Below are 6,470 nucleotides of genomic sequence, written 5' to 3' on the forward strand. Positions count from 1 at the left end.
TGGTTTGAACTGAATTGGACTACGGTTGGGTTATTTTATACATTGAGTTTTCCAAACTCACCTCTTGTTTCCATCCATTCAGGTAATCCCCAACCATAGTGGACTTGTGGCTGTGAGGGATTCGGAGTGGCCACATGTTCTGCAAATTCAGTTTTTTTCATGTGTTTTGATTAGTACTTATTTTCTTTAATTGCTTTGGGTTTTAAGTCGTAATAAGGTCGCTTTAATTATTTTTAATTATTTAAGTATGTTTTGTTAGCTTAGGCATGATATTGATGTAATTGTTGAATTTGAATAGCTCTAGGGCGCATTTTAAAAAGGTTACTTGATTTCAAAATATCGTGATAAAATGGCAAAGCTTCCGTAATGAAAATGTTTTCAAAATTAATAACCTTTTAAAATGGTTTTAAACGAATCGGTTTCCATGAACAAGAACTCGATTAAAGTGTGGCAATGGTTGTATGCATGTCTAAGATTGGATCCGTGGAGAGCTAGGTACTTAAGCAGTCTAAATGACTCACCTCCTTTTTTCTGGCATCCTACCTGGTGCACAGCTTCTATTCACTTTAATCTATAACGAGGATATTCTTTAAACACTAAGAAAGACTTTAGCTAAAACATGTCTTTTTAGTAACGCTTCAATCCGACACGCCGGATTCAGTCGTAACGCTTGGGCCAGGTTTGGGGTGTTACATTTAGTGGTATTAGAGCCAGGTTGCAACAACTCGGCTGTGGAATGGGTTTTTTTTTAAAAAGGAATTTTTAGAATTTCTTCCTACAAATAAATGATTTCAAAGGTTGCACATCCAGTTTTCTAAATTTTGATTCTGAGTAGGTGGCACACCAAATTTCCGGCCCAAGTCTGTAAGTATCATTTTGAATTTTTCTGAATGTTTCTGAATTATCAGCTATATGCCTGTACTGAAACCTTATTATGATACTCTAGTTAGGGTGATGATGGAACTGTAGGAATTTTTGATAAGTAGACTAAAGACTCTAGCTAGGCTACGATTCTGCGAAAACCAAAACTCTGAATTACTGTCTGTTCATAAAAAATCTGTAATAAACACTAAAATATTTAATTGATTCATAAAATTCCTAATCAGATAATACGACATGAGTACGAGAGCAGCTCGTGGAAGGGGCCGTGGACGTGGCCGAAGTAGTACACGGGTTGGATCTTATTTTTCAGGACATATGCCGATGGCAGATGCACTGGTACCACCGGCAACAGAAGTGGAGTCTCATGATCGAGGTGCCGAGGATGATGCTCTATCTCAGGCAATGCTTCGTGTTCTGGAAAGGGTTGCCGGGGCAAGTACAGGTAACGAAATTTGACGATCTATTTTCGAGCGACTCCGGGCTAATAGAGCGGAGATCTTTAGGGGTGTATCTGGTGTAGCCCTGAATGTGGCTGAATATTGGTTAGAGGCCACGAAATGAATTATGGATGATTTGGACTGTTCCGTAGAGCAGAAGCTGAAAGGAGCCATATCATTGCTACAAGATGAGGCTTGTCAGTGGTGGCTCACTATGAGAGATGGGACCCCAGCTGACAGGGTGACTTGGGAGCTGTTTAAGACGGCCTTCAAGGGAAAGTATGTTAGGGAGAGTTATGTGGATGCCCGTAGGAAAGAATTTCTGAATCTGGTTCAAGGGGGTAAGACAGTTGCTGAGTACGAGCCTGAGTTTCTGAGGCTGAACCAGTATGCCTTTGGGATAGTCACTACAGAGTATGAACGTAGTGTGCGCTTCGAGGATGGTCTTAGAGATGAACTTAGGGTGCTAATTGCTCCGTAGAGGGAGCGTGACTTTCCTGCTTTGGTGGAGAAAGCTAAGATAATTGAGGAGGTGAAGCGTACTGAAAGACAGAATCATGAAAAGGATCAGAACCATTTTCGGAGGGATTCGAGACCCTCGGATGGTGTAAGTACAAATGTTAAAAGAGCAAGAGTAGAAGAGCCAGTTCGAGCAGTTTCGATGAACGTTGTTAGACCACAAGTTTGTGGGGACTGTGGTAAGGTACATTTGGGTGAGTGTAGGAAATGTTCTGGTGCTTGTTTTCGATGCAGATCTATGGAGCATAAAGTTAGGGACTGTCCTCAGAAAATAGATCAGGTTCAAGTTGTAGAATGGAGGGTTGCTCAACGAATGAGAGGTGGACCACAACCACCGAGAGGACGTGGACAAGGTAGGGGCGGTATTGGAAATGGTCAGGGTCGAGGAGCACCTAGTTGAGGGGTCAAAAATGTTGAGGCTCGACAGCTAGCATTGGTGTATGCAGCTCGTCATTGAGAGGAGGGTGATGCACCCGACGTCATAACTGGTACGTTCTTGATTTCTAGCATGCCGTACACTGCTTTGATAGATATTGGATCTACTCATTCGTATGTTGCATGTGCCATATCTGGGTTGTTGGGTGTGCACTCTGAGAAGACTGTGAGTGGGGTTGTAACACCCCGAACTCATGGCCGTTACCGGAAATCGAACACGAGGTGTTACCGGCTTACTTCATTTATTTCCCCCTATATTTTTTTTTGTTCCAGGCAAGCTGGCTACTGTATCGTGGTCGCTTTAAAAATCATATTTTGAGTTTTGAAACTCGAAATCCAATTCTGTAAATTTTCCCCGAAACTAGACTCATATATCTATATGGTAGAATTTTTGTAGAATTTTTGGTTGGGCCAATTAGTACAGTTTATTTGTTAAAATTTCCCCTGTTTCAAGGTTCGATTACACTGACCTCTGTACCTTACGATTTAAATATCTCCCTGTAAAGGGATTCAATGCCTATGCCGTTTGTCTCTAATGAAACTAGACTCGATAATGAATCTGTAAATATAAGGCACAACCTCTAATTATCTTGATAAAATTTACGGTGAATTTTCTAAGTCATAACAGGGGATCCAGAAATCGCTCTGGCACTGTTTTACAAGAATTTAATTATCTCCTAACATAAAGTTCATATGGTCGTTTCGTTTCTTCCATGTGAAAATAGACTCATCAAGATTCGATTACCTAATTTATTCATTATTTAATTCCATTTCTACTATTTTTAGTGATTTTTCAATCTCACAACACTGCTGCTGTCAGCATCTGTTACTAAAGCAGACTATGCCTATTTCGTGATTTTTCCTTGATCTAACTAATAATTCATCATACATGTCACAATTTATGACCATGACTAGCCATGCCAAAGACTAATCATCACCGAGCATCTCCCCACTACACTATTACCAAATCATGAATTTAACACCGAAAATAAATTAGCCATGACATATGGCGTAATAATCGAGTAGACCTCAACCAATACTCAACCACAACCGAATTACCAAGACTTGTGACCAAGCATCATAGAACCAAATCCAAACGAACATTTATGCCATTTTCGCATGGCTAAAAGTTTACATACCAAATTTCAAACAAAACATAATAGCCTATACATGCCGAAATGTTCTCCTAGACCAACTAAGAAGAAAGTACCAAAAGTTGCTAGCCGGTGTGATGACTTCGATGACGGTCCCGAGCACGGCAAAAAGACGAGTCCAAGAAACCTAAAATAGGTGACAAGCAAACACCGAATGAGTATATAACTCAGTAAGCCATAAGCATTCCACAACCATCCATTAATAAAATTATCACAACAGGAAACAATGAAATGAGGCTAAGTACTCCATCCATACCGAACTATACCATAGTTCCTTAAACCTTACGGTTCAATCTCATACCAAGTCCTACATTGACCTTTCATACATCATTTTATTTTCGTTACAATCATACAATTAAACGACCTTTCACCTATTCCACGATGAACCTTATGTACGTGACTTCAACTATAATCATCACATAGGTTCAAAACTTACTAAGCTCAACTCCAAATATAAACATAGAGCCTATTAGCCATGAACTCAAGGTACTTACCTTTTCCGCTGTCCAAAATCGACTCGGTAAAGTCGCACCCTTAATGTAAATAATTTATAGAAAATATATAGTGGGTTCGCACACATAGTGCTTAATAATCAACCGCGCACACTTAGTGCCATGTACTTTAAACTCGCACACTTAGTGCCATGCATTTCAAGTTCGCACACCTAGTGCCAATCTCACAACCGTGAACACTTATTGCCCGCACACTTAGTGCCGAAAACCAGCCACTCTATATGCTTCACTTCCTTTTTACATTCGACAATTTCATCTCTACATACATATACATTTGTATACATTTCATCTCATTAAACACAATTGCATAGGTATTACGATCATTTAAATCAATACCAAAGATATGCTTAATGACTTACCTTGTGTTAGGTAAAATAGTTCCAAGTCGGCTACTCGATGACCTTCGATTTTCCCTTGTTGGACGCCTCTCCTTTAGGATCTTGAGCTTAAACAAATAAATTAACTCATTTAACCGCTTTGCTACATATATTGGTATCCACATTTTAATGATTTTATGACATACGAAACGACATGGTAAAATTTTCATCTTGCTACCTTATGTTCTTAGCTATTCGGCTAATAACCTTATGCAATTACCATACTATCAATAATCTAATCACACATGCATATGCATACTTGGACATTCGGTAATCACCTTTGCTAATTTTAAACTCAACATCACATAAGCTCCCAAGTGATGGCCGAATATGTATATCTATACTATCACCTATAATTCATCTAATCACAAAATTTCATCTCGTGAACACTTGACCCATTTTTTTTTACCCCATATGGCCGAATGCTTCATTTGTTACCCAACTAACCATTCAACAACTTCAACCTCATTACTACCCTTTTATGCCTAATTATCTAAGTCAAGATAAAATCATCAACATGCCTAACTATAGCCGAATGTGCAACATTAATCTATCATTTCCATTTCATTTAACACTTAACATTTACCACATATCGATTCACCAAACTCTTCATCTATTCATGCTCTCATATTCGGTCACCCATACCTATACTAACCATATAACTAATTAATCCTAGGGTTAAACACAAGTACAATATTTAAACACCATGGCCGAACCTTCATGAAGTTGCTAAGACCCATCATTTCTACTCCTGACACACTCTCACATCCAATCCTTTTTATTAAACACTCAAGCTCAATCATCTTCATGCCTCATCACCACAACATCAAAACACCAACCAAGAAAGACAACACCCATGGCCGAATATCATCTCCATCAATAGCAAAAATTTAAACCATGGGCTAGGTAGAACTTAAACTAACAACTAAAAACATGCATGAATTTCAAAAAAAAATAACATCAAACATACCTAAACCTAAGTACAAGCATGGCCGAACTTCTTCACCTTTCTTTCCCTCACTCACGGCAATTGTGACAAGGAAAAGGATGAACACTCCTTCTTCCTCCCTTATTTTATTCATCTTTTTCCTTTTTAATTCCTTTCTTTAATTTATTTTATCTCCAATAACCCAATTTCTTATTATAATATCTAATTCAAACAAATATATTGCCCATCATCAATCTATCTTGGCCGGCCACTATAAGGGAATTGGGCAATTTGACATGCAAGTCCACCCTTGTGTTGACATGCACTAATAAGCCCTTTAAAATTAGCCTATCAATTTCACCATGTCTCATGTTGATCCCTATTTAATAATTCCTCATGCAATTGGCAAAATTAGGGAATGAAACTTCCACATATGCGTGTACACACATAATAAGCATAGAAAATAACAATTAATTATTTTTATGACTCGGCTTTGTGGTCCCGAAACCACTTTCCGACTAGGGTCACATTAGGGCTGTCACAACTCTCCCCCACATAAGAAATTTTCGTCCCCGAAAATCTTACCGGTGAACAATTTTGGATATCGATCCTTCATAGAGTCCTCAAGTTCCCAAGTGGCTTCTTCAATTCCGTGTTTATGCCACAACACCTTCACTAATGGGATTTTCTTATTTCGCAACTTTTTTACTTCACGCATCAAAATGCGAATCGGTTCTTCTTCATAACTCAAGTTAGGCTGAATCTCGATCTCAGATGGAGTGATTACATGCGACGCGTCGGACCTATATCGTCGAAGCATCGAGACATGGAAAACGTTGTGAATCTTTTCAAGCTCAGGGGGTAAAATTAACCGGTATGCGACTGGCCCAACTCGTTCGGATACTTCATACCGACCGATGAACCTCAGACTCAATTTGCCCTTACGGCCAAATCTAAGCACCTTCTTCCAGGGTGAAACTTTGAGAAATACCTTGTCCCCAACCTGATATTCAATGTCTTTTCTCCTTAAATCCGCATACGACTTTTGACGATCCGAAGCGGCTTTCAAACTTTCACGAATTACTCGAACTTTCTGCTCAGCATCCTTAATCAAATCAACCCCAAAGATTTTACATTCACTAAGTTCAGTCCAAAATAATGGGGTACGGCACTTGTGACCGTATAAAGCCTCGTAAGGTGCCATCTTAATGCTTGATTGAAAGCTA

Source organism: Gossypium hirsutum, chromosome A02, assembly GCF_007990345.1.
Source record: "Gossypium hirsutum isolate 1008001.06 chromosome A02, Gossypium_hirsutum_v2.1, whole genome shotgun sequence".
In the NCBI taxonomy this organism is placed as follows: domain Eukaryota; kingdom Viridiplantae; phylum Streptophyta; class Magnoliopsida; order Malvales; family Malvaceae; genus Gossypium; species Gossypium hirsutum.